Here is a 27,914-nt window from a genome sequence, read left to right on the forward strand (position 1 = left end):
TTCTTTTGCTTGTCTGGATCAGTGCACAATCATATCTGTTACAAATACCAAAGTTAGCTTTTGGCATAAAGTCTCTTGGGCTCTGCCCTGCTCGGCTTCTAAGTCCTGTCAGTGTATGATAATGGTTTGCTCAGATGTAAAAGTCCTACTTTGCACTGAGTTCATGATGAGTCAGTTGTACAACTGGTGAGAGGGCTTACTCTCATGTCATTATTTCCTTTATTTCTTGGCATGTAATGCAGAAAGAAAGTGGTTAGTCACACTGAATTGTCACCCCAAATCTCTGCTTAGTAGTGAAAAGTTAATAAAATTGAGTTTTCTTTTTATTATGATAAGAGATGATCCATGGACAAAATAACACACTATGGCCAACTCCTGATTTTATCAGGATTCTGGTGATATTTAGTGGCTTTCCTGGAATCAAATGATTGCATGAGAATCTCAACTTTTTGTCCTTAAAGTAAGAGTCTAACCCTCTTGGTTGCAGAGAAAATAGTGAAAAGGCGAACTCGTAAGGGGGTCAGTGTAGCCCAGTGGTTAGAGGACCAGCCTAGCACTCCAGACTCAGACTTGCATTCTATTTCCAGCAGCTCACTTCACTGTTCTGTGACTCCATTTCCCCATCTATAAAATGATGTTACAGATGCCTCATTTATAGAGCGATTTAAGATCTACTGATGAAGAGCAAGCTGTTATTGAAGGCTTAAAACAGCAGTTGAATAAAAAACCTAAAATTTGTTGTTTCTAACGGCTCATGGTTTTACAGGGCCTGACTCCTGTTTTTTGAGTGCTTGGGTCTGGCAATACGGTTGACATTCCTCAAACTTGTCTCACCCAAGTAATAATGATTAGAACTGTGCAAATGCAGTAAAAAATATTCAGTGGATTTTTAAAAAATTGATTCTCTTTGACTGGATACGTGCCTCTCATGTCTGCAGAGTACTGAAAATCTGCAGATATCCACAGATCATGTTTGCAGATCACAGATCGGATACAGGTACAAATTTTGTATCCACACCAGGTTCTACATATCTGGTCTTCGCAGATTCTAGTGAATGAGGTTGTTGGCTGGAATGTCCTTTGAAACAGCAATTTTTTTAAATCAAGTATTGTAGAAAGTGAATTTTAAATTCATAAAGCACTTCCTCTAAAAACTTGATTCTGAGAGTTGTGTTTAGGAAACAGAAACACATGTGATCTATATGTCCAATCAAATCAGCTCAGATTTTCAATATCAAATACTGCCATTAAACTGCTCACCAGTAAGCTAAAGATCAAGAATTATTTGCTGCAATTATTCAATGAGTAATTTCAAATAATAACTAAATGAGAATAAGTGTCTCATTCATTGAAAACTTGCATAGTCCAAAAGGTGAGATTCATCTAATCCATTTGAAATTAATTACAGAATTTTCTCTGCGCTAATAAAAATACTTAGCACTTTTATACTCCCTTACCTGTTAAAATTCTGTACTCCCATTATATAATGAATCTAAATGAAGTCTAAATTATAATCTTTTCAATATCTCTGCAACAAGCCAAGAAGAAATTCTGGGTTGACTGGGTTTGATCGAGGCCATAAAATTTAATGAGGGAGGGAAGGAAGATGTCTTTCATAATGGGATTAGAGAGGCTTTTAAAATACACATTTTTGGCAGAGCAGTTCATGCAGACCATTCTCAGTTGCTCTAGGTAAAATCATGAATGGCAAGAGGTGATCTTCCTAATCTAGGATTTGCACATTTTAAAAAAAATCTGGAAATACTTGAGTCCACTCAGCTATTGGCTGCAGGTATAATATGGTTGCACATGTGGTTCTACTTGTCTATTTCTTATCTTTTTCCTTTTTGGATATTCCCTTGATATGCTTGACTTTCGGTTCCCTCTATGTTGTTGTTGCTATTTATTTATAAACATTACAAAGAAATAAATCTCACAGGCCTTCAGAGAGAACAGTCACACAGATTTTTCTCTTTCATGAAAATATAATCTTGCATTAAGAAGAATAAAATTGGGTTGTGGCTTCTATTGTTTCTATCTATTTCACTAAATAAAGGGGTTTAATTTCTCCTTGCCCGTGGGCCTGAAAGAAGGGTGCTTAGGAAACCCAATTGTCTTTATGGAGGGCTATAGATCAAAGACTTGCTGAAAGGCAGCCGCCATTAATATATTCTAGCATAACCTTACCTAGCTCTGAGAGGTTAATGCTGCTGTATGACAAATCTGTTACAGTCAAGCAAGTTGGGGTTGATCAAGCTGCACTGTGCATGAAGACAGCATTGCTGAATAGATGGCAAAATCTACACCAACCCACAAATGAAGGAAGGTTTCTCTGTGCAGGGAATAGAATATATATGAGCTGCTCTTATGTCAAGCACATGGAATCTGGGAAATAAAAGTGGCTAAAGCTAAGACACAAAGGGTAGGATTAACAAAGGTGCCACTGGCATTCACAGAACCCCTGCTCAGCTTCCTCCTAACCCTGCAGTCATCTTAAGTCCATAGGCACCTAAGTTTCAGTGGGCTGGGTCTGTGGTCAACCAAGTGAGCCCTGACACTGCTCAGCAGCTGGGCATTTAACTTGTACCTAAGCCCCAGCAGGATTTGCACCCACCTATCCTGATTTCAGGGTCTGGTCAGATAGATGTGCTTAGAGCACCCCTAATCCCCCACAAATCATGGCAGTGGTGCCCTTAGAACCAGTGGCTAAAGGTCAGAGCATGCACCCAGGATGTAGGAGATCCACGTTCAAATCCCTCCTGCCTGCTGTGAAGCAGGGATTTGAACTTTAATCTCCCACCTTATAGGTGAGTGGCCCAACCATGGCCTATGAGGTATTCTGGGGCAGTCTCGCCTGGTGAAGCTCTTCCACAGTATGTCAATATTGATTGGGCTATAGAGAGAATGACTCTGTAGCCCATTGGTTAGGGTATTCAGCTGGATAATAGGAGACCCATGTTCTAGTCCCTCTGCTCTAATGACTGTTTATGTATACAGAGTGGTAAACCTTCAACAGGTGGGACCTGCTTCAGAGTACCTCTCAGCCCAGGGATTAGGGAACTCACCATGGGAGATGCATGTGCCTGCTCCACTCAGCCCAGGTAAGTGCACTAACTAGTGGGTTAAAAGTTATAAAGGGGGTGGCACCACTTTCTCCCCCAGTTTATCACAGCGTGCTGGCTTTCATGAATCCCATTCTAAGGAGCCTCTCTCTCCCTAGGCATTATATAAGAAGCCTGTGTCCCTAACGCAGGATAATGACTTCCACTCAGTGGCAGAGCACCAAAAGTTAAGTGTTGCAACACTTAGCATGACAGCACCTTAGTCTTCCTTGTGATTCCCACCCAAAGGTGTTTGGAGCTCCCGCTCCCAGACAAGTCAATGGGAGCTAAGGAACAAACTCCCATTCCTGCCTTTGAAAATCTGCCTCTAAATACTTATATATTTCATGGTACAATATTTAATATTGTGGTGGAGCGATTGCTGACCCATAGTTAAGCCTGTGTTATGTTACATCTGGATTCTAAGACTTCCATTTGCATATTCATTCTGTTAATATTGCTGTATCATTGCTTTTTACACATGTAAATGTGGTGGAAAATTAACCACGCGTTGTGTTTGGATCAGAACAGGCTAAAGGCCCCCTTTATTGATTACAAGCGCAGGGAGGTAACAGCTTGAAGTAGCTGCCCCCCGATGCAAGGCACACACAGCTTTTTAAAGCTTAAAACTACAGACAAATTACACATACTTCCGTATTAATTATCTTATTTGGAATACATTGCAAAATTAACACTGGTCAAAAGCAAAAACAAGCGTCTCCTCCACTAGGCCCCTTCTTAATGACAGCTTTCAGAGTAGCAGCTGTGTTAGTCTGTATTTGCAAAAAGAAAAGGAGTACTTGTGGCACCTTACAGACTAACAAATTTATTTGAGCATAAGCTTTCGTGAGCTACAGCCAATGAAGTAAGCTGTAGCTCACGAAAGCTTATGCTCAAATAAATTTGTTAGTCTCTAAGGTGCCACAAGTCCTCCTTTTCTTTAGGCCCCTTCTGTTATTCACTGTCTGTTCTTTTGCAGTCAGCGACCTTTCTAACACAACTGTTGCGGTTATATATTTCATAAGCTTGACTATTGCAAATTTGTTCTGCCTGGGGACTTTTCCCTGCCCCTTCATGCCCCTTGTGCACCGAAAACCATTGTTCCGTTTTGGGGTCTTTCTTCTGTGACTTCTCCTACCCCTTGACACACATAAGCAAGCAGGAACTCATTTTACAGCCTGCAGGTAAGCTTGACCAAAGTCAGGGCCTTGACCGGAGTTTTATGTCCTGTTGATTTTCCCTCACACTTCCCCCCTTTGAGGCCTTTTTGGCCTCACTTTGTTTTATCATACCTCCATTGTCATTAATTTCCTCTTTCTTCCTCACATACTACCTGCATTTCCTCATCTTCTTTTCCTCCGACCTGCATTTCCTCAAACACATTCATTGCTGCCTCTTGCCTCCTGTTATCATAGAGTTTATTGACAATCATTAGTGCCACTTGTTCCTTTACATTGAGCTTAACAGGTCTAGGACCAGGCAGGCAATGATAAACACATCTACTACAACAGCAATAACATAACCCCATACCAAAAAATAATAAAAACAACAACATTTCTATGGCAATAAAACGGTGGGGTTGAGATTGCTGAATAGTCTTAGTCACAAAACACAAAGCATCATACTTAGTACATAAGGTAGACTCCCTATAGGCTGTATGAAAGGCATTCTTTTCAACTTGATATATATTTTGGAGCATGTGAATCTGTCCCTGTAGGTCAGAAATTTTCTGAACCTCTGGTAGAATTGAAAGCAAATTTTGGAATTGGTCAGGCACTAGGGTAGTCCAACTGAAGGGTATGTTGCCGGCACCCAATGCCGAGAGGCAAGACAACAGTAGGGGCTCGTTACCCGGTGTGTTTCACTCAATAATCACAATGGGGTGGAGAAGCAGAAAAGTTTATTTGCAGCTGCAAACAAGGTACAGGGAGAATAGAATCTCAAATCCTGCACACCAGAGCAGGTCATTACACACACTTTTATATTTCTTAATGCTACTGCACTACACATCAGCCAATTAAAACTTTGCACAAATAGTCTGCCTTCCTTATATGGGTTACAACAATGTTTATTTCCTGCAATCTCTAACAAGCATTCCTAGCAACTTAAACAACCAGCACATTCTGTCTGGCCTTGTAACTATCTCCTATTATCTTTAACTTGGCGTCAGCAAACCTTACACTATAAGGCATTATCTGCGGCTGCAACATTGTTTTAAGAGCAAAAGAGCTTACTCAAACCAGCCAGGCCTGAATTCTATTAAGGGGGGTTAAGAAGAAGCCCTTAGGCCTTCAGCAGGGAGACCTCCTCGACTCTTATGGCCTTCCATCCCCTCGACTTAACTAGTGGCAATGCCCTGCGGTCTCCAACAGGTATTTGAGGTTGAAGGGCCGACTGCAAAATTCTCTCTGCAGGCCAACATATGATATGGCTTCCTGTAGCAGTGGTAAGATTAAAATGTATATTTTGCAAGATGGTGGCCTTAACAAGCACACAGCTGTCATTAGCTTGGAAAAGTAGGTATCCTGTCAGGGTAGTTGCTTGTCCCATACCCTCCCAACAAGCGCCGTCTTAAACTGTGACAACTTTTCCTGGCTTCAGTTTATGTACACACGGAAGCTGTGGGGTTCTAGCTGCCAGAGTGTCCATTGATTTCCTATTCCTATCCAGATAGCGGGCATTATTTCAGGAACACTGACTATAAATTGGTTAGGCATACCAGGTGGTTTAATTTCCCAAATGTCTGGGTGAATTTCCCAATTCCACATGCATCCTCCCCACGGACCCAGCAGGATTCGGTATGTGGAAGCCCACATCCCTCCAACCAGCCCATATGCTTGGAAGGAACACTGTGAATGTCTGCATTTCTAGCCAGAGAATCTTCAAGTATGTCTCCCTGGCCACAGATCAGATGGTACTCCCGAGGTGGCTGTAAGGGCAGAGGGCCAGGCCTGATGCTTGAGGTCTCTCTGAATGTCCTTTAGCTGGTTATTTAGAAAATTTTGGATCTCCGAACAGGTCAGATTCCACTGCAAAGCCTTCCCAGCCCCAGCGATACTAAGCACCATATCTGTTATAAGTGTCTGGGTCATTGCACTAAGGGTGGAAAGAATACATAATTCACCTACTCCCGCTTGTGTCTGGGTTAATTGTGCTCCAGTAATAAGGCCTGTGGCTTTTTCTAAGTGCCCCAATTTTTTTTCTCATGTTCTTGACTCTTATGGATATTCCGGATTGCAGCTACGCTATTTGCACCATCCCATAGATGTCCAGCCAAGTCCCTTTTCTTTCTAGGGGAAACCCAGGCCCTTTGCTGTGCTAACCTGATGGCAGCCCTTTTAGAGCAATTTGGATACATAGAAGTAATTTAAAAACTGGATAAGGGCAATTTGAATTTAATGGTCCCTAATGTGGCATTAATTACAGTCCATTGGTGTCCCAACACACTAACACATCTCTCCCTTGTGAAGTATTATACCACATTTGTTGGCTAAACACCTTCACAAAAAGGCAGAGAGGCATCAACATCAGTGGCATAGGAAGGGGTATATTGCAATAGGGCACAGGATTAATTATTAGTTACAGGAATAATTTTCAGTACAGATAGAATCTCCAGTGGCAGAACAGACTTTTTGGGTATACGTTTGCTTATTTACTAGTGAGGCTACTGATTGGTCAAGATCTAGAAAAATATTACTTTCCCATCCCCACCCTAAATTTGTTAAGGAGAGGCTAAGGAATATTAAAAGTTTTATCTTCAGGTAGTTTTGGCTAGCTTCTGCAAGCTATTCTTCAAGATTTCGTAGTCTTAGTTCACTTAGCTGTCCAGCAATGAGGCAGCAAGGGAGAGGTTACTAGCACAATCACCTTGCTTGGTTGGAGTCTTTATTATGTCCATGGGTGGAGAGGTTGTGCCTTCAAAGGCACGGTGGGTCTGTCAGCGGACACAGGAGAGGCTTTTCACCTTGTCCTTCACTCCTGCTGTCTAGAAGGAGCAACAACGCCAAATGGAAACATAGACCGATCATCAGTCGGAGAGCCATTACAGTGAGAAACATGGGCAGGTAGTCAATTCTCGGCACTTCACAGTGGTGTTGATAATTAACAGGACTTGACGAGGGTCTTTCAGCATGGGGCCAGGGCGGTTCCTTGCTGATGGACCTCTATGTAGATCCAGTCTCCTGGTTTCAGCGAGTGGCAGGTCTGCTGTATATAAAAAGACCTAACACATTTCGTTAGTGCCTGACAATAATTAAGCATTGTGTTGTTTATTAAATGACTGTGCATCTGAGCCAGGACCAGTGGGGCGCAGCCAGCAGTTGTATTGGGTGCCCTGTTAGAAATCTTATGAGGGCTGAGTCTGGTTTTTTGATTGGGAGTGGCCTTCAAAGGGCATTTGGCCATATTGGATCTATGAAGCTGCACATAAATCTTTTATAATCTGTCCAGGTATGCCAAATTGTGATACCAAATCCTTAAGCAAAAGTTTTACAACAGTTTTGGCATCTGCCTTTTACAAGGAAATACTTACTAAAATGAACACATACTCACAATTACAACATTTAAACATTTGAATCAATCTGAATATTTACAAAAGGTCCCTAGGAAGGGGGATGTGCTGCCTGCCTAACCTTGACAGCTTTGCCAACATTATGGTGCTGGCAGGGTACACACTGTTGGCAGTATTGCTTAAAATAGTCCTTTCTTTACAAATATTCCTTTGCTGATTGCAGGCAAAACTGAGGAATTACTTCCCATATTTTCCTGTATTTTGTTTTACAGGCAGGTCAGGTTTTAATGGTGTTTATTTTTATTTAGGTGATTTGCATTAACAGACATTTTTGGTTTGCTTTTGGATTCAAAGTTACCAGCCGACTCTGTCTCAAAAGGACACAATTAACTTTTAACTCCTGTTTTTAAACACACATTGATTTTGAAAAGGAAAACACAACCCATTTTGGCTCCCCTTTGGCTGAGTGCCTGTTGATTACACAGCTTAGTGTGGAGCACTGACTACAGCTTTTATTTGCTATTTGTTACCAAACAGATTTAAATCTTTTTCCATTTTTCTGGCTTTGTCTGCCCTACTGCAGCCACAACTTGAGTCTTTATTTAAAAACAATTAAAATTCTGTAAAGCATTAAGTCACTTTAAGGATTAAATGCTAAATACCAAAATTAAACAGTACTAGTTTCTTTTGTCTGGCAAAAGTATTTCTTGGTCTTACAACCTTAAACAACACCCATTCATTTCAAACTTATAAAACAAAGATTGTATACACCAGGAGTGGTGTTTAGCAAATTTGACTAACTTGTTTATAGTCAAATGATTCCACTTAAATATCCTCTTGCCTGGATTATCTACAGACATTCCCAAAGGAATGGCTGGAAAGAAACCAATAATTTTCTTTTTATAACACCTTCTTTTAACATTTTTACAAAGTTTTTTTTGTTTTTTGTTTTTTTTGTTTGTTTTTTGCTTTATTTCCTTTCAGTAACTACAGAGTTAACTTCTCATTTTTTTTCTTTCAACTTCCTCAAACTGTGGTTGCCTGCTTGTCTGGGCCTGATCTTTTTTTCTTGCTGCATTATTATTATTATCATATTATTATTTTTCATGGGCACAGACATTGTTTTACTACCAATTTAGCAAGGAGAGTGGGCTTTTTGACTAACCCCCCTTTTATTTATTTATACACACCTGTTCACATACACTCACACACTTTTTTTTTTTTTTTACCTCATTTAGGTGCATCTTATTTAATAATAACCTTAATTCTTTATGTCCGGACTTAATACAATTTTTTCTTGAGGCGGTAACAACCCCTCAGCACCGGTGCTTTGTAGGAAAGGATAGTAGCAGGACTACGGACAACGGGAAAGGTAGGGAGTACAGCAGTATTAACAGCACCGTAAATGGGGGAGTTACACTTACTGACCGTAGGAATAATGAGTCCTTGCTGAATGCAGGAGGTAAGAACAGGTTGGATTTTTTCCTTGGCCTGTTTTGATAGAGGGCACTGCTGCACCTCAGGAAGGGGTCTTGCTGGGTTTAGGCAAATCTTAACGGGTTGAGCCGACCCAATGCACCCAACTTGGTTGGCATGATCAGTTCACAAGGCTTACAAGGAGGGAGAGACCTTAGCTAGCAGTTCCTGTTGCAACGAGGAAGGGCTGGGGTCGGTCTTCTCCTGTAAACTGCCAGGACCTCATTGTGAATGGGATCAGGCACGTCCAGATACACACCACAAGGGGTACAGCAGATTATACAATTTAATTTACACAGCAAGTCTTTTCCCAAAAAGGTTAGCTGGTGAACAAGGGCTTAGGAGGAAAGCATGACGGTCAAACAAAGGACCGATGCAAACGGTCAGAGGTGAAGAGACAGGGTGGGGAATAAGAGTATTACCCGTGCATGTGCAGACAGCAAGGTCTCATGACCCGAAGCACCAATGCCCGAGAATTGGCGCAAGGGGAACATTTCCTCAGTACGGGGAGTCACTGTCTGAGGGGTGAACGTAAGGGGCTTTTGTTGCTTAATATTTCTTGCCGGCTTAGTTGGATTTAAATTCTTTGCCAATTTTCTTTTTATCTCTTTTAATTGTGTTGTAAGTTTCTCCTGGGAGTCCTTGAGACTCCTTATTTGAGATTCATGGTGCCAATAGGAACTCCTCATAATATTGTCTGTCACGCCATCCACATGGAAAGAATTTAAAATGGGGAAACTGACGGTCCTGAAATACTGTGAATGGCATTAAAAATTGTAATAAATAAAATCCTTAACTGTGCAATGGAATTTTATTGAAACTTTGTATTCAAAAGACCTAGAATAAACGATCCAGTGACTACTGTGACCACTTTAATTGCCATGGAAGGGAAGTGTTGTTTAATGTTTGTTGAATAGCATTCATCATATGATATGTTTCAACTTTTGTTCTTTGAAGATTGTTTTCCTCACTTTGCTTTAAAATTAATATTTTTGAGAGCAAACATCAGTACTTCTGAGTTGTGTTAAGTGACAATGAAGGCTCTCTGATTAGATTCATTTGAGATGTGCAACCACTACACCACCCTCGTTTGCACTTTGAAGAAGGTACAGTTGAATGTCAGCTGATAACCACACTGAAATACTAAGCAACCACATAGAATAATCGCCTATAAAATGAATGGTAGTCGCAGCTCTGCAGAAAGAATTGGCTTCTGCTTAAATGCAATGGGGCATATCAATCATGTTTGGAGTATGGGGGATGTATTTCATTTTGTCTTTTTTGAAAAGTCCCTTTCTGTGACTGATCACTTTCAAATGTTAGTTAACCTTTCTCTAAGAAATCTCATTTATAGACGATACTGAGTAAGAATTCAGCAGATGCCATGCACTCATGGCAGTTGTATCTCTTCAGTTGGTGATGACTCAACTGGCTCATTATGAAGCAGAAATCTCTTAGGTTGAATTAGAAGTAGTCATCATGCATACGCTGATTTTTATCTTCAAATCAGGCCTTTTAATCAAAGATGAGTAGAAGTGGTGTCTAAAATGAAAAACAACTGGCTTTATAATGAAAAACTCTGGGTTATTCCATGTCTACCTCATTTTTCTTTCAGTAAAAGGGCATCATTTTCTGACTAATTGTTTATTTTGTCTTTATCTGGTTTTGCATGCATTATTTTTAATTCACAATATCTTAGAACTGTTGCCTAAAATAGGGTAGATTAGTCATAACCTCTGGGATTGTTACTTGTGTGACAGTAGTGCCTGGGGACATGAGGACCCCATTACGCTCAAGCTAACAGTATGTCCAATGAAGCCATTGGTGAACAGGATCTATAAAACAAGAAGATGCATTGTTCACCAAGTGTCATTCTTCTAAGGATCTGACTTCACTGCACAGTTAACTTCAGTTATTTACACTTGAGTTACTCATTTCGAGTTAGTCTAGTTTGAGTGAGAGCAGCCACCCTGCTAAATAACACTGGAGCTGCTATGTCCACACTGGTGCTGCACTCACTTGTGTGTGACGCTAGGACTTCTGGGGGCATATCCCATAGTTCCTTGTGCTTCAGGAAGCGCTCTCTGAATTCTTTCCCAGTCAATTGTGGGAGAACTTATCTGTTCTTTCTGGGCACACGGGGGAAATTGTGGGAAAGCATTGGAAGAGCCGGGGCATTTAAGTGATGCTAGCCTGTGTCCACACCAGAGAATGGTCATATTAGCAACTGACTAGTTGTGCTAACTCAGGCTGTAGCATACACCTCCTGACAAGCCAGCCAACTTGAGTTACAAGCATCACCACACTCGCATTAGGGGTTGTTGTGTGTGGATAAGGATCAGGGGCAAAACTCCCGTTGCAGCTTGTGTTAACTTTGCAGTGAAGACAAACCCTAAGCTATCACTTCTACTGTGCTTGGAGAAATAGGTGCCAATGCACAGACTGAGCCAGCTGAGCCACACTCTGAGGAGTAGCTCAAAGTGTGGGGCAGAAGGCATCTCTTCTCAGATCATGGAGTAGCTGCTCAGCTATCCTTGTGCTAGTTCAAGTATGGAATAACCTGTGTGTGGCACCTGTATCCCATAAGTAAAAGGAAACCACTGGTCCTAATTTCAGTGTAGTCCTGACCCAATAAACCTGATCACTGGTGGAATGCAAGGAGTCCTTGCAGAGCTGGGTTGTGTGTACTCTGTGTGAGCACCCCAAATCCTGTTCACCCTCCTCTGCAATGAGACCATGCCCATAAAAAAAGGGACAGGATTTGAGTTGTGTAGCTTATTAGTCAAGTAACAGATATCTCTGTTGTAAAGCGTGTGGTGCAGGCAACAATCTTCCTAAATATATTCTTCACTGAAGTCTTTAAACCTAATGTGGTTATAGGATAAAGGAAAGGTGGGAGGCTGTTTCTAACCATAAAATTTATAATGTTTGATTCTGAATGGCAAATGCTTCCTCTGCAAATAATAGCAGATGTGATTGTAGACCTATGGTTTGCTCATAAATATTTACAGTTCTTGAAAGCATGGATGCTGAAAAAATATTTTTGTTTAAAATAAAACAAATCCTCTTATGCCAGATGGTGCTCCAAGTAGTCACCTGCGGAGCTTCATATAGTGGAAAATCATCAGCTTCAGCAATGTTCCCACTTGAAATACAATTCCGTAAATTTGCCATAGAAATAGTCATGAAAGAGAAGGGGGAAATGTATCAGACCTTATGACTTATGTAGACAGGACAAAATACTAGTGACTATATACACTATGCTGACAGAGAGGGATCAAAAGGCTTGGGTGGAATTTTCCATCTAAAGATTCTGTGGGTTGGATTCTAATCTAAAGCAGAGTAGCAGTGGTAAAATCAGTAGTCTTTCCTACTGTGCTTAATCTCCTGGGTTTTTGAATGGTAGTAAGCACTACATAGGCAGTAAGTTTTTGCAGGATTGGGCCCATAGTCTTTGCTGAGTATTTATGTCTTTGCTTGGTTTGGAATGGGAGGCGGGGGGAAGGTTTTGCATTAACCAAGATATTACGACTTGCAGACTGTATGCTGAGGATATGCAGTAGAAATGTTCTTTAACATTATAGGTGTGTCTTAAAGCAAAGACTGCTGTGCAAGTGTGTGCAGCTAGGTAAGTGTGCAGATATGTGCATGCTTGTTGACTTAAAGAATTCAGTGCCTGGTGAAGCTTACAAACTCCACTGTCAGTTGTAAACTCTCTACTCTGAACCTCTTACACATTCCATTGGTTTTATTCTATGGCATCTGCTTGCAACCGCTCTATGGGATGTGTGCAGAGGCTCACATCAGGGTGCATCAAGGATGAAGGAGACATGGCTGATTGGTAATCTGCAATGCTCTTCTCTACCTGGCATAACTAACCCTATGGGCTATTACTGGTGATGCAATTTAGATCAACCCTTGTGCTGGGGGCTGAACTGGCCCCTGTATATTCCTTGGGATTGGAGCTATACAGCTACCTTTAGCTGTCCACTCATTATCGCCGACCTCCCTGGGTTCTGTGCCAAGCATAGGTCTGCCAAGCTTGAGGCATGTGTACCTTAAAGCCGAGTGGGAGACAACAATTCTATTTTGTGGCAACTTCTGAGGTTTTTGAAGTTTGTTTTTGCTGCGTATTTGAATGAAAACCAAACCTTTCAAACATTTTCACAAAACCAGAGTTCTGTCAATGTTTGTTTCCAGACTGGAGAGAGAGAGTGTGACATTCATGGTGGCCTGGGATGTTAAAGACCCAGGTTCAAAACCCTGCAGCTGTTTTTCATACCAGGTCTCTCTGAATCAGGCAGAGCAGGGATTTGAACCTGGGTCTCTCACATCCCATACCAGAGGGACTGGGGTAAATCAGGGTAATAACTTGTAACCATAAATGTATGTTTAATATCTTTACCAATTTTATCACCCACAACAAAATCAGGGCCCAAGTACTCTGACTCCATGGCTGAGCATTAACCCATACAAGACATGCCATTGCCTTTGATGGGAATCTTGTGAGTAAGTTTCTACCAACTATTCAATTTCAGGACCATTCAGAACTTAAGGCCTTTCCTTTCCTCCTCCTGCTCCTTCTGGCAAAATCAGCACTGTTTTTTCCATCAGTTGGCAATGAGAAGGTCAAACAATTTAAGGCACGCACCATTGTTAATGTGATTAACAGGAAGGAAGTTGGATTTGCAAGGAGGGGCAGAATGAGCTTGGGTGTTGCCTTGTACTCTCACACAATACTCACATCTGCAATGTGCTAGGCTCGGACAGGGTTGGAGCATGTCCTAAATCCAGCTCTCCCAGAGCAATTATGTCCTGTGTAGCCAAATTACTTAGCTTACATCCGGCATCAGTGATATCTAATTGGATACTCTTGTAGTGTAGGGGTCGGGGGAGAGAAAACCTTTTGTAGTGGTAAACACCCATTTTTTCATGCTTTGTGTTTATAAAAAGATCTTCTACACTTTCCACAGTATGCATCCGATGAAGTGAGCTGTAGCTCACGAAAGCTTATGCTCAAATAAATTGGTTAGTCTCTAAGGTACCACAAGTACTCCTGTTCTTTTTGCGAATACAGACTAACACGGCTGTTACTCTGAAACTTGTAGTGCTTTTTAGGCTACCATGGATTTTTCAGTGGCACTAGTCAAAGGTCATTTTATAATTCCTCACAGTGAAACAGCCAGGTCTATAAACAACAGACTCCTTTTGTTGCAGTCTTACAATTATCTCTGATGGGAAATAATTAGTTGGAAATCTTGCTGATCGTAGATAGTACACAACTGTAGTACTCTTTGAAGAATGTGTCACCTTAGACCAGCATTACTCACTGTATACAATTCTTAACAGACAAAGAGGTAAACAAAATATTATTGCTCTCTTGCCCAAAATTAATTGAATATGTATTTACCATTTTACAGTTACATATTCTTAAGACCCTTAAATATAACCTTTTGTACGAGTGAGATTTTAAACTGTTTTCTCTGCAAAGTCTGGGAACAATACCACGCCGTTGTTGATAAATACATTAGTGAAAAGACTGACCACCTGAATCCTTGGGCCAGGTCTTAAGCTGTGATGTGAGTGTGAGTGTTGTCCCGAGGGCCAGCTAACCCTGCTTTCCTTATGGGAAAAAATACCCATGTAAGAACTACATTTTCAAACAAGAAAAACCTGAAAATGTGTTGGAGCTGGCCAGAAAACAGATTTTTCTGCCCGGCAAAAAATTTTGTGTTTTTTTTTTTTCATCTCCAATCAGGACAAAAAAGGCAAACCTCAAAATTGTTCATTTAAATTAAGTTCCAAAAACATCTTAGTTTCAGATCAGTTAAAAAACATTCTGCCAATTTTGACCATTGTAAACAAACAAACAATAATTAATATAAAATCAATTTTGAAATGAAAAATCTTTTTGAAAAAAACAGTTGAAACTTTACAGTCTGAAAATGTCAAAATGGTTTTGACCTTTAGAAATGTTTTCTGTTCTTCAAAAGAAAATTTTGTCAATAGATACAGTTTTGTGAAAATTTGTTTAATTGAAACATTTTCCAATGAAAAACTGTTTCAGTAAAAATCTTTCAACCAGCTGTAGTGCTAATAATGCCAGATACCTGATCTTTTATGATTTTCCAAAATCTCCGCATCACGGGGTAGTATACATATACAGTTGGATTGTAGCCTATGTTACAGACCTGTTTGACTTGAGTTCAGAATGAATTGTTTAAAGTAGCCAGAATGTCTGCATGTACAACAGACCTGTTCAGACACTTTAGAGACCGCTCATTGTATAGCGAAAGGTGTGATGGGTCATCAGTAAAGAATAGCAGTACAAAATAACCATAGCAATTTGATTTTGCGCTGTTTGAGATGAAAGACCCTAACTGAGTGGTTTTTGTTTGTTTGTTTTTTAAAGAATGATGAATGACTTACGGCTCAGGATAATTTGATTTCAATAATATAATAGTAAATCCTGAGAGGTGCTGACCTCCAGGAAATCCCATTAACAGGAGTTGCATGTGTTCTGCATACCTCTCCTGATTTCACCCAGGAAAATTTTATATATAAAAGTCATGAATATGTTTGGCTTAGTGCCATATTGTCTGATTCAGGATGAATTGTGTCATCTGGGCAAAAGGTGAGACTATTATCTAATAATGAATGATGTGCCAAATGTGCCAAGGGTGAGCAGATTTATTGGTTATGATTGATTAAACCTCTTAGAAGAAAAGTCAAGAATAAAACTGTTTTTTCCAATTAAAACAATATTTGAACAGCGTTAACAGGTCCATCAATCATATTAATGTAGCTGTTTTTGGGAGAGGGCATACGGGATTTTAGAGGAAAATATATAATGGAGTTTAGAAATGAATGAGGTTTAACATATCTTGCAGGAGAAGCCGAGCTCTCCCAAGAAAATGTTTTGCCTCGTTTGCCATATCCTTTCTGGTTTTGGCGCAAGAAATGAGAGTAGTAACTGAATCTTGTACAGGCAGAATATATGGTGGACAACACCATCATTCCACCTGTCATTCAGGCCTGTCACCTGGGTATCCTCTTCAACTTGGACTTCTCTCTAGGTCCTCACATCCAGGCTATGTCTAAGTCTTGCAGATACTTTGTGCATGACATTTCTAAGATACAGTCTTTGTTACCCATCTACAGAGCTAAATCTCTTGTCCAGGCTCTCATCTCACATCTCTGTTACTGCAACCTCCTTTTCTCTGGCCTTGACAAATGCAGTTTTGCCTCACTGATATCTATTCACAACAGTCCGTGATATCAGTCTCCATTGCCCGCTTGTTAAACTTTCAAACAAGCACTTTTGTGTTTTCTCCTATGCTGCCCCTCGTGCTTGGGAGAAGATGCCTGTCAAATTAACTTTTTATCCTCCTTTAAAAGCCTCCTTAAAACCCATATGCCATGAGGTCTACAAAATACTTGACTTTGATTAGGCTGCTGAAATGCTGAGACCGCTACCTATCATGCTGCCCAATACAGTTTCATTGTTTCCTTATACTTCCCCATCCCTCCAATTTGTCTTTATCCATCTGTTGTCTCTTGCCTTATACTTAAATAGGAAGTTCTTCGGGGCAGGGACTGTCTTTTTGTTCTGTGTTTATACAGCATCTAGCACAATGGGGTCCTGGTCCATGACTAGGGCCCACAAGTGCTATGACACAAATAAATAATGTTTTTTGAGTGAGCTGAAATATCATGTCTTTGCATCATAAAATCATTGGAAAAAGGCATCGTATTTTTAATGGTAGGTACTAACGGAGATTGGGACCCTGTTGTGCTAGGTGTTGTACAAGCACAGAGCAGTAGACAGTCCCTGGTCTGAAGAGCTTAAACATCTTAGTAGTTTTTGGTCTACAACATGGCTATGGTTAAAGGTCAGAAAACATGACTTGTGAGGAAAGATTGAAAAAAAACGGGGTTTGTTTAGTTTGGAGAAGAGAAGAGGGGGGTGGGGCAGGGGTGGAATTAACAATCTTCAAGTATGTAAAAGGTTGTTATAAAGAGGAGGGTGATAAATTGTTCTACTTAACTGCCATGGACAGGACAAGAAATGATGAGCTTAACTGGCAGCAAGGGAAATTTTAGGTTAGTTTAGGAAGTCTTTTCCTAAAGTCTGTAAGGGTAGATGAGCACTGGAACAAATTACCTTGGGAGGTTGTGGGATCTTTGTCTAACCTGTTTTTAAAAAACCTCTAATGACAAATACCTGCCAATGATGGTCTAGCTCTGTGATACTCGGACCTCAGTGGTTCAGAAGCTAAATTAGTGATCAACATTACCCATAAGAGCTGCAGTAGTGTGAATTTATTGTTTCATTTACTGTAGTACTGTATATTCATATTTAAACAGGATGACCAGGGAAATATTTAGTTTTATATATATAATTCTCACAGCAAAGTGACTGACCAAGTATTATTATTCTGTCAACTACAATTGATTAATAACATAGTTATTAACATTGGTTAATAACTTAGTTCACTAATTAAATCACCCAACGTTTTAATATAATGTGCTGCAAAGAGCCACAGGAGACACATTAAAGAGCCACTTGTGGCTCATGACCTTCAGTCTGAGTATCACTGGTCTAGATAATACTTAGTCCTGTGTCAGTTCAGGGGATTGAACTAGATGACCTATAAACACCTCTTCAGTCCTACATGTCTATGATTTCTATGAATGTGTTACATGAATGTCAATAAATGTCTGTCACATAAGGCATAGTTTTCGGGGGCATTGATCTCTGGAATGTCCTTTTGACTTCAGATGGAGCTGAAAGTACTTGACATCTCTGAAGATTAGAACTGCATTTCACCAAGGGCTGAAGATGGTCAGAAAACAATTAGCTCTAATGTGAACTCGTACCTCTACCCAGACCTTAATTAAACTTTTTACAAGAGATGGGACAAACTCTCTTTTCTTTTTCTTTAAAGAGGAGAGGTGGGAAAAGGCAAAAAAATTTTACAGTTCAAAGGAACTTCCATCTGATGTTTTACAAAGCATTAGTTAGCTATGGCCATATCTACACCACAAACTTTGGTCAATGCAAGTTACTCTGGCATAAAAGCCGCTGCAGTTATATTGCTTGTGAGTGTACATGCTTGGCTCTTCGTGTTTGGTGCTGTGCATCTTCACGAGGAGTTCTTGTGTCAATTCACAGGGTGGTGAACTATGGGTAGGTATCCCACTGTCCAGTGTGCTGTCTTTTGGGAAGTTTTGGCAGTGCATGATGGGGCAGAAATGAATTGCATAGGGGTGCAACCCATGCAGGCCCTCCTCACGGTCTGCCATCTCTGACAATCATGGAGTCTGCACAGCTCTTCACTATTGCCATAAGCATTGCATGCGCAGGCTGCACGATCCTGTGGTATTTACAGAGCCATAAGAAGACTCATATCAGCAAGAAACATGATGATTTTTTGGAGGACAGATTACCATGGGATATAGGACCACTTCCAGGCCTGAGAAACGACCACTGACTAGTCAGAAATCATTTTGTAGTTGGAAAATTTACTGTGATGGTCATTGTCATGCAAGTGTGCAGGACCATAAATAGTTTCCTGCAGTGCAGGACTATGACTCTCGGCAATGTGCAGGACATAGTGGGTGGATTTGCAGAAGAGGGGTTCCTGAATTGCGATGGAGCAATAGACACCACACACATCCTATTTTGGCATCAGACCACCTTGCCACAGGGTACATCAACAGAAACGGCTATGGTTATGCAAGTGTTGGTGGATCACTGGGGATGCTTCACTGACTTCAATGTGGGCTGCTCAAGGAAGGTGTATGATGCTCATGTTTTTAAGAATACAGGATTGTTCAGAAAGCCGTGAGCAGGAATTTTCTTTCCTGACTGGCAGATTACCACAGGTGGTGATGAAATGCCAATAATGATCCTTGGAGATCTAAACTATGCCTTGCTCCCCTGGCTCATGAAGCTGTACACCAGCCACCTTGACAGCACCAAGGAAAGGTTTAATTACCAGCTCAGCAGGTGCAGAATGACAGGTGAATTCACTTTTGGTAGATTGAAGAGACGCTGGTGGTGTTCACTCACAAGTTTGGATCTCAGTGGAAAAAGCATCCCAATGGTATAGTTGCCTGCTATATAATATCTGTGAAGGAAAGGGGAAAAGTTGCCACTGGGGTGAAGGTAGAGTAGCTGTATGCTGAGTTTGAACAGCCAGATACAAGGGCTATTAGAAGAGGTCAGCACGAAGCTATATAGATCAGAGAGGCTTTGAAAGACCACTTTAACAATGAGCCACAGTAATGCATTGTGGTGTACTTTGCTCTTTCTGGCCCTGCTGTTTTGGGGCTGTTAGGAATTGTGTGGTGCTTGGTGTACATCTATGCATATAACACTATCAATACAGCTATTAATTTTGCAGGGCTTGCTGTACATTTATGATTATCACTCTGTGTTTGCTACTGATTCTATGAGTTGTCACACACAGTAATAAGTGGGTGCTTTCAGAACTCCTGGGCACTCTGCAACATATTGTGAACTGATAAAGATGAATTAGTTTCCAAATAATAGAATTTTATTCAGTAACAAAATCAGTGCAAAGAAAAATCTGTGCAGTTTAAAAGCAAATACATTAAATACTTTTAATAAATTAATGGAACAGAACTTAACAAGGGGAAAACATTCATGTCCATTTCACCTACACATACACTGACCTGTGAAAACCACAGTTGCTGTATGTGAAGCTGTGGCTGTCCTTAATATTCCCTGGGGTGAAGGATGTGGCCCCTGAGCCACATGAAATACGAAGGGAAGATGGTGCAGGAATGTGCTGTAATGAAGTTCTTCCGGGCTTGCCTCCCTTCACAATCCATTAACTGTTGAACCTGTGGGTCCACAAGAGTCTGAAGCATCTGTGTTTGCTGCCAGAGACAATCCATTATGTCCTGGTGCATCTTCATCTCCTTTTCCTGTTGGGACTCCTGGGCCTTTCTCCTGTCTGCTCTTTCCTTGAGAACATAAGAATGGCCATACTGGATCAGACCAATGGTCCACTAGCCCAGTATCCTGTCTCCTGACAGTGGCTAATGTCAGATGCTTCAGAGGGAATGAACAGAACAGGGCAACTATTGAGTGATCCATCCCCTGTGCAGTCCCAGGACCTGGTAGTCTGAAGCTTAGGGACATCCAGAGCGTGGGGTTGAGTCTCTGGCCACCTTGGCTAATAACCATTGATGGAGCTATCCTCCGTGAACTTATCTAATCCTTTTTTGAACCCGTTTATACTTTTGGCCTTCACAACATCCCGTGGCAATGTGTTTCACAGGTTGGCTTTGTGAAGAAGTACTTCTTTTGGTTTTTTAAACCTGCTGATTATTAATTTCATTGGGTGACCCCTAGTTCTTGTGTTATGTGAAGGCATAAATAACACTTCCTTATTCGCTTTCTCCACACCAGTCATGATTTTATAGACCTCCACTGTATCTTCCTTAGTCATCTCTTTTCCAAGCTGAACAGTCCCGTTCTTTTTAATCTCTCTTCATATTTTCCATACCCCGAGTCACTTTTGTTGCCCTTCTCTGAACGTTTTCAAATTTGAATACCTTTTTGAGATGGGGTGATCAGAACTGCATGCAGTTCTGAAGGTGTAGACAATACCATGGATTTATATAGTGGTATTATGATATATTCTGTCCTATTATCTATCCCTTTCCTAATGATTCCTAACATTCTGTTTGCTTTTTTGACTGCTGCTTCACGCTGAGCAGAAGTTTTCAGAGAACTGTCCATGATGACTTCAGGATCTCTTTCTTGAGTGGTAACAGCTAATTTTGATCCCATCATTTTATATGTATAGTTGGGATTATGTTTTCCAAAGTGCATTTCTTTGCATTTATCAACATTGAATTTCATCTGCCATTTTGTACCCAGTCACCCAGTTTTGTGAGATCCCCTGGTAACTCTTAGTTTTAGACTTAACTGACTGTTGTCTTGAGTGATTTTGTATCATCCACAAACTTTGCCACCCTACTGTTTACCCCTTTGTCCAGATCATTTACGAATATGTTGAACAGCACTGGCCCCAGTACAGATCCCTGTATTTCTCTACACTGTGAAAACTGACCATTTATTCCTATCCTTTGTTTCCGGTCTTTTAGCTGGTTACTGATCCATGGGAGGACCTTCCCTCTTATCCCATGACTGCTTAGTTTCCTTAAAAGCCTTTGGTGAGGGACCTTCTCAAAGGCTTTCTGAAAGTCCAAGTACATTGTATCATTTGGATCACCCTTGTCCACATGTAAGTTTGACCCTCTCAAAGTAGTCTAATAGATTGGTAAGACATGATTTCCCTTTACAAAAGCCATGTTGACTCTTCCCCAACAAATCGTGTTCATCTGTGTTTAATAATTTTGTTCTTTACTATAGTTACACCCAATTTGCCTGGTGCTGAAGTTAGGCTTACCGGTCTATAATTGTCATGATCACCTCTGGAGCCTTTTAAAAAAATTGGCATCATATTAGCTATCTGCCAGTCAACTGGTACAGGGTGATTTAAGTACCACAGTTAGTAGTTCTGCAATTTCATATCTGAGCTCCTTCAGAACTCTTGGGTGAATACCATCTGGTCCTGGTGACTTATAACTGTTTAATTTATCAATTTTTGTTCCAAAACCACCTCTATTTACACCTCAATCTGGGACAGTTCCTCAGTTTTTTTATCTAAAAAGAATGGCTCAGGTGTGGGAATCGCCCCCACATCCTCTGCAGTGAAGACTGATGCAAAGAATTTGTTTAGCTTCTCTGCAATGACCTTATCTTTTTTGAGTGATCTTTTAGCACCTTGATTATCCAGTGGTTCCACTGATTGATTGTTTGGCAGGATTCCTGCTTCTGATATGCGTAAAACAAATTTTGCTTTTAGTTTTTGTGTGTGTTTTGCTAGTTAATCTTCAAATTCTTTTTGGCATGCCTAATTATACTTTCACACTTGCCTTGCCAGATTTTATGCGTGTTCCATTATCCTCAGTAGGATTTGATTTCCAATTTTTAAAGGATGTCTCTAATCCAGGGGTTCTCAAAATGGGGGTCAGGGCCCCTAAGGGTCGCAAGGTTATTACGGGGGGGGGGGGGTCAAGAGCTGTCAGCTTTCACCCCAAACCCCGCCTTCACCTCCAGCATTTATAATAGTTTTTAATTTATAAGGGTGGGTCGCACTCAGAGTCTTGCTATGTGAAAGGAGTCACCAGTACAGAACTTTGAGAACCACTGCTCTAACCACCTCTTTTACTCCAAAAAAAGAAAAGGAGTACTTGTGGCACCTTACAGACTAACCAATTTATTTGTCTCTAAGGTGCCACAAGTACTCCTTTTTGCGAATACAGACTAACACGGCTGCTACTCTGAAACCTCTTCTACTCTGTCTAGCCATGGTGGCATTTTTTTGTCCTCTTATTATTATTTTTTTAATTTGGGGTATACATTTAATTTGAGCCTCTATTATGCAGGGATGGCAGGTTTGTATAATTTTTGGCAGTGCCCAGAATGAGTCCAAGTCCCGCCCCCACCCCCACCACACCTGTCTTGTAAGGTGATATATATTTTTTAAAATGTGAGGACTCTGGGGTGGGGCTGTGGGAGGGGCTCGGACAAAGGGTGGGGGTGAGGGCTGTGGCTTGAGGTTGGGGATGAGGGGTTCACGGTGCAGGAGGGTGCTCAGGGCAGGGGCAGAGGGTTGGGGTATGGCGGGGGTGAGGGTTCTGGCTGGAGATGCAGGCTTGGGGGTGGGGCAGGGCTGGGGATGAGGAGTTTGGGGTCCAGGCAGGCTGCCCTTGGCTGGAGCCAGACAAGAGGTCTCCCCCCAGCCCTTTCCCACCGCCGGTAGCAGTGAGCTCTGGGGGAGGAGCCCCTGTCTCCTCCCTGGCAGCACACTCACCTCACACCACTGTCACTGCACATGCTCCTAGGGCCCCTCTCAGGTCCAGGAAACCCCCTCGCCTCTCCTGTGGTGGGTGCAGAGCTGGGGGGGGGGGCTGCCACCACGTGTGCACCTCCTCAGCTGCTGCTGCCTCTCACTGTAGCCTCACGGGGGATGGGGCTGCCCCTTGCCCAGCATGGGGGCCCCCTGTGCTGGTGGAGGGTCCCACTGGAAAAGGGAAGGGTCTGTCCGTCCGAGGCAGAAGGTCAGGGTCAGCCTGGATCAGCCTTCCCTGGCACTAATGACTGGGGGGGGGGGGGGGCGCTAGGACCCTGTTGTTGCAGTTGATGCTAAGAGCCAGCAGAGCAGAGTGCAGCACAGAGCTGCAGGGGGCAGTTGCCTGCTGCCTAGGGTGCAGGCAGGGATGCTCGGGGGAGGCGTGCATTGGCGGCAGGCAGGCTGAGAGAGAAACCCGGCCCCGAATATTGGTGGAGCCGGGACCTCAGGCCCTGAATATTGCTGGAGCATGGGCACCATGGGCCCATATAACTTGCCAGCCCGCTTATGGTGTTTTAAAAAAGTTTCCATGCAACTTGCAGGCATGTCACTTTTGTGACTGTTCCTTTTAATTTCCATTCAACTAGTTACCTTGTTTTAGTGTTGTTCCCCCATTTGAAGTTAAACACTACTGTGGTGGCTTTTTTGGCATTCCTCCCCTCCTCCCACCCACCCCCGCCATTCCCCAGATGTTAAATTTAATTATATTATGGCCTCTACATTCAGCTCTTGGACCAGATCCTGTGTGCCACTGAACGGGAGAGGCAATTCTTGATTTAGTCTTGTGGGTTCCAGGACTAGCTGCTTCAAGAAGTCATTAATAGTGTCTAGAAACTTTCTCTCTGCATCCAGGCCTTAGATGACACGTTCCCAGTCAATATAAGGATAATTGAAATCCCCCATTATTATTGAGTTTTCTACTTCTATAGCTTCTCATCTCCCTGAGCATTTCAGAATCACCATCACTCTCCTGGTCAGGTGGTCAGTAGTATATTCCTATTGCTATACTCTTATTATTAGAGCATGGAATTTCTATCCATAGATACTGTATGATACAGTTTGATTCATTTAAGTTTTTTACTGTATTTGTTTCTATGCTTTTTTTCACATATAGTGCCACTCCCCCACCAACATGACCTACTCTGTCATTCATATGTATTTTGTACCCTGGTATTTCTGTATCGCATGGATTATCATCCTTCTCCAGCCTGTCTTCAGTTTTCACCTACAAGGACCTTTGCTCACGCTCTGATGCAGCACTGGATTGCAGGATCTCACTGAACATGTCAGGCCAAGTCCATTTCTTTCTCCTCCTTATCCGGCTCAGGCATTCCACAGGTGTGGAGGGGGAACCCCTCAAGGCTGCAACAGCAACATCTGCAGATAAAACACAGTCAATTTGTGCCATTTGTCAATATAGTCACAACAAAGGGAAAGTTAAGTTTCAGAACTCCCTTCCCTTGCTCCCCTAAGTTTTAAACAAGACATACTTATTGATACTTCTGCTTCAGAGTGCTTGTGCACAGCACCACTCACAGCACCAGCCATAGTGAGTATGGCCTGTGGGGGTGAGAGAAATTAGAGGGAATTGCTCGGTTGAATCATATAGGGCAAGGGTAGTCAATAGGTGAGCTACGGACCAAATCTGGACTGCCAGATGCTTTTGAACATGTCCCAAAATCTTGCCTATACCTTGACAAAGCAATGTGGACCTTGACAAAAAATAATTGACTACTCCTGATATAGAGGAATAGCACTGAATAGTGGCACCACTTTCCACAGGCAATTTTAGCTGGTATCTCACTCCTGAGGGTAACAAAGGCACAGAGAGCAAAGCTCTCAAGGAGAAGCTGCCAGGGTCCCATATGCTGCTAGCATGTGTACTGCAGTGGTGCCTGCTACAGTTATCACTGACTGGCATGGGAAAGCATCCTACCATGGAGGAAGAAATAAGGCTGATATACCTAGAAACCTTTGAGCAAGGATTGCAGAATACTTCCATGAAAGTTTCATTGAGAGATCTCAGGAGGATTTAATGGATATCGCTGTGTATATAAACAAACTGCTCTGCATGCCTGTCCCCACATCTGCTTGCCTAACTCTGCAGGGGAATAAAAAGCAGATAACTACTCTACCTCTCTTTGGGTAATTGTATTTCCCATTACAATGGTATACTGGTGGCGCCCCAAACTTAACAGGCCACAGGGATCGACTTTTCATTGATTTACTCATACTAGAGGAGGTAGTAGTATAAGACTTACCGAAGGTTCCTTCCCCTGCATCAAGCTTGCCTGTGTTTGAGTGCCAGGACTGACTGGACTGTGGTGGAGTGTCAAACAGGTCCTGGCTTGTGTAATAGCTGGACCCCCTGCTTGCATGTGCTTCGTCCTCCTCCTCTTCCTCATTGTTCACACAAGGGCCTAGGGTGACCAGGTGTCTGGTTTTCTACTGGAACACCCGGTCGAAAAGGGACCCTGGTGGCTCTGGTCAGCCCCGCCAGCCAGACTGTTAAAAGTCCAGTCGGCAGAGTTGCAGAGCCAAGTCAGGCTAGTCCCTATCTATTCCAGGGCACTGTGCTGCGCCCCGGAAGCAGCCAGCAGGTCCAGCTCCTAGGTGGGGGGCCACGGGGCTCCGTGTGCTGCCCCAGCCCTGAGCACTGGCTCCGCACTCCCATTGGCTGGTTCCTGGTCAATGGGAGCTGCGGGGCGGTGCTTGTGGGTGAGAGCAGTGCGTGCTGTGGAGCTTCCTTCCCCCCGCACTCCCTCGCCTACAAGTAGGACCTGCTGGCTGCTTCCGGGGCATAGCACAGAGCCAGGACAACCAGGCAGTGTCACTGACTGGGAGCCACCCAAGGTAAACCCATGCCCGAACCCTGAGCTCCTCCAAACCCAGAGCCCCCTCCTGCACCCCAAACCCCTCATCTGCACCCCCAGCCCAGAGCCCATACCCTCTCCTACACCCCAGCACCTCCCCAAACCCAGAGCCCCCTCTTGCATCCCAAACGCCTCATCCCCAGTCCCAGCCCAGAGCCCGCACCCCCAGCCAGAGCCCTCATCCCCTCCTGTACCCCAACTACCTGCCCCAGCCCAGAGCCCCCTCCCGTACCCTGAACCCCTCATTTCTGGCCCCACCCCAGAGCCTGCACCCCCATTTAGAGCCCGCACCCCCTCCCACACCCCAGCCCGCTGCCCCAGCCCAGTGAAAGTGAGTGAGGGTGGGGGAAAGTGAGCCACCAAGGAAGAGGGAATGTAGTGAGTGGAGGGCCTCGGGGAAGAGGTGGGGCTCGGGTGTTCAGTTTTGTGCCAATAGAAAGTTGGCAGCCCTACCAGGGCCTTGTGACTCAGGCTCCTAGCAGATATCCACAGCACGGTGGTGGTAGGATCTCTGCCAACTATGGCATGCAGGTCTTTTTAAAAGTGGCCGGTCTGCAGCTTAGCACCAGATTGACTGTTCACCTCCCTGGCCTTCTGATATGCCTGACACTGTTCTTCACTTTCATGAGGCACTGCTGCTGGTTCCTGTTGTATCCCTTTTCCTGCATTCCCTGTGCAGTCTGCTCACAGATGTCCAGCTTTCTGTGGCTGGGCCATAGTTGTGCTTGCACAGCCTCTTCTCCCCACAGCCCAGGAGCTCTATATCGCCTGTCTACTGCAAGCCAGAGCATGTAGCCAGCATGGTCAGCTGGGCAGTTGTACACAAGATAGAGAGCTGCTAGGTGTGTCAGGAAAAGGCATATAAAAAATTCACAGAGCTTTAAAGAGGCGGGGGACTTCCAGTCCCCATGACTCCTGAGCAGTGGAGTTTACAATTGTGACCAGAGCTATCTATGTTGGGCATTGTGGGACAGCTGCTGGAGAACTGCTTAGGTCAACATAAGTAATACTGGGTCAACATAAGTAATACAGTGTCTACACTTGCACTGTGTTGACCTCAGTACACCAATCTTGGCTCAACACCGCAGAGGGAGGTGGTGTTACTGTGTCACTGTAATAGGGCACTTACATCGGTGGGAGACAAATTTTAAGTGTAGACACATGCAAAACTAGGTTAGCGCAAGGTGGCTTACATTGACCTCACTTGTAGTTTAGACCAGGCTTGAGATTCAACACATCTCTCTGGTAGGTTGGTATGTATTTTCATCCCCATATAAATGGGAAAACAAAGGCACAAAGAAGCTATGTAACTTGCCCAGGAAGAGCTAGGAACAGAACTTATTCCTGTGCCCTAACCACAAGACTCTCCTTCCTGTAACTACCATTTTATTCTCCGTTCGCTCCTGAGAGACTAGCTAATCTTTAAAGAGACATAGCTATTCACAGAGCTGCTGCAATAGCTATGAAGTTACTACCTTCTTATGTAATGTCTTTGACCTAAGGGATCTCAAAGTACTTTAAAAGCCTATTTTACCTACAGTATTAGAAATGCTTCACTCACCACATAGTTACTACATAGACACTTCTGGAGCTGAATATTAGGATAAGCAAAGATAGTCTTCCCAGTCATGAGTCACCATTTCCAAACCTGAGCATTCACTAAACTCTAGTGAGAGTATGCTTTGTGGTGCAAACACTTGAAACTTGGCTCCTGAAACTGCGCAGGAAATCTTAGATTGGTAGGATTGGATTATCAGAAATGGAAAATGGTGAGGGCACTTGGCCATCAAATTCAATGCCTCCAGATTTCACGAAGTGTTGATTTGATCTTAACATTCAGGACTCAGTTCTATGTCTCTCTGGAAAAATAGCAACTCCATCAGCACAGTGCCCCCAACCTCATGCTAATCCTTAGATATAATACTGACTCAGAGGGAAGAATGGCAATTACTGAATTCCCATCACTAGTTTCTACTATCTACTATCTTAATTACAG

The sequence above is a fragment of the Caretta caretta genome, chromosome 7 (assembly GCF_965140235.1).
Source record: "Caretta caretta isolate rCarCar2 chromosome 7, rCarCar1.hap1, whole genome shotgun sequence".
In the NCBI taxonomy this organism is placed as follows: Eukaryota; Metazoa; Chordata; order Testudines; family Cheloniidae; genus Caretta; species Caretta caretta.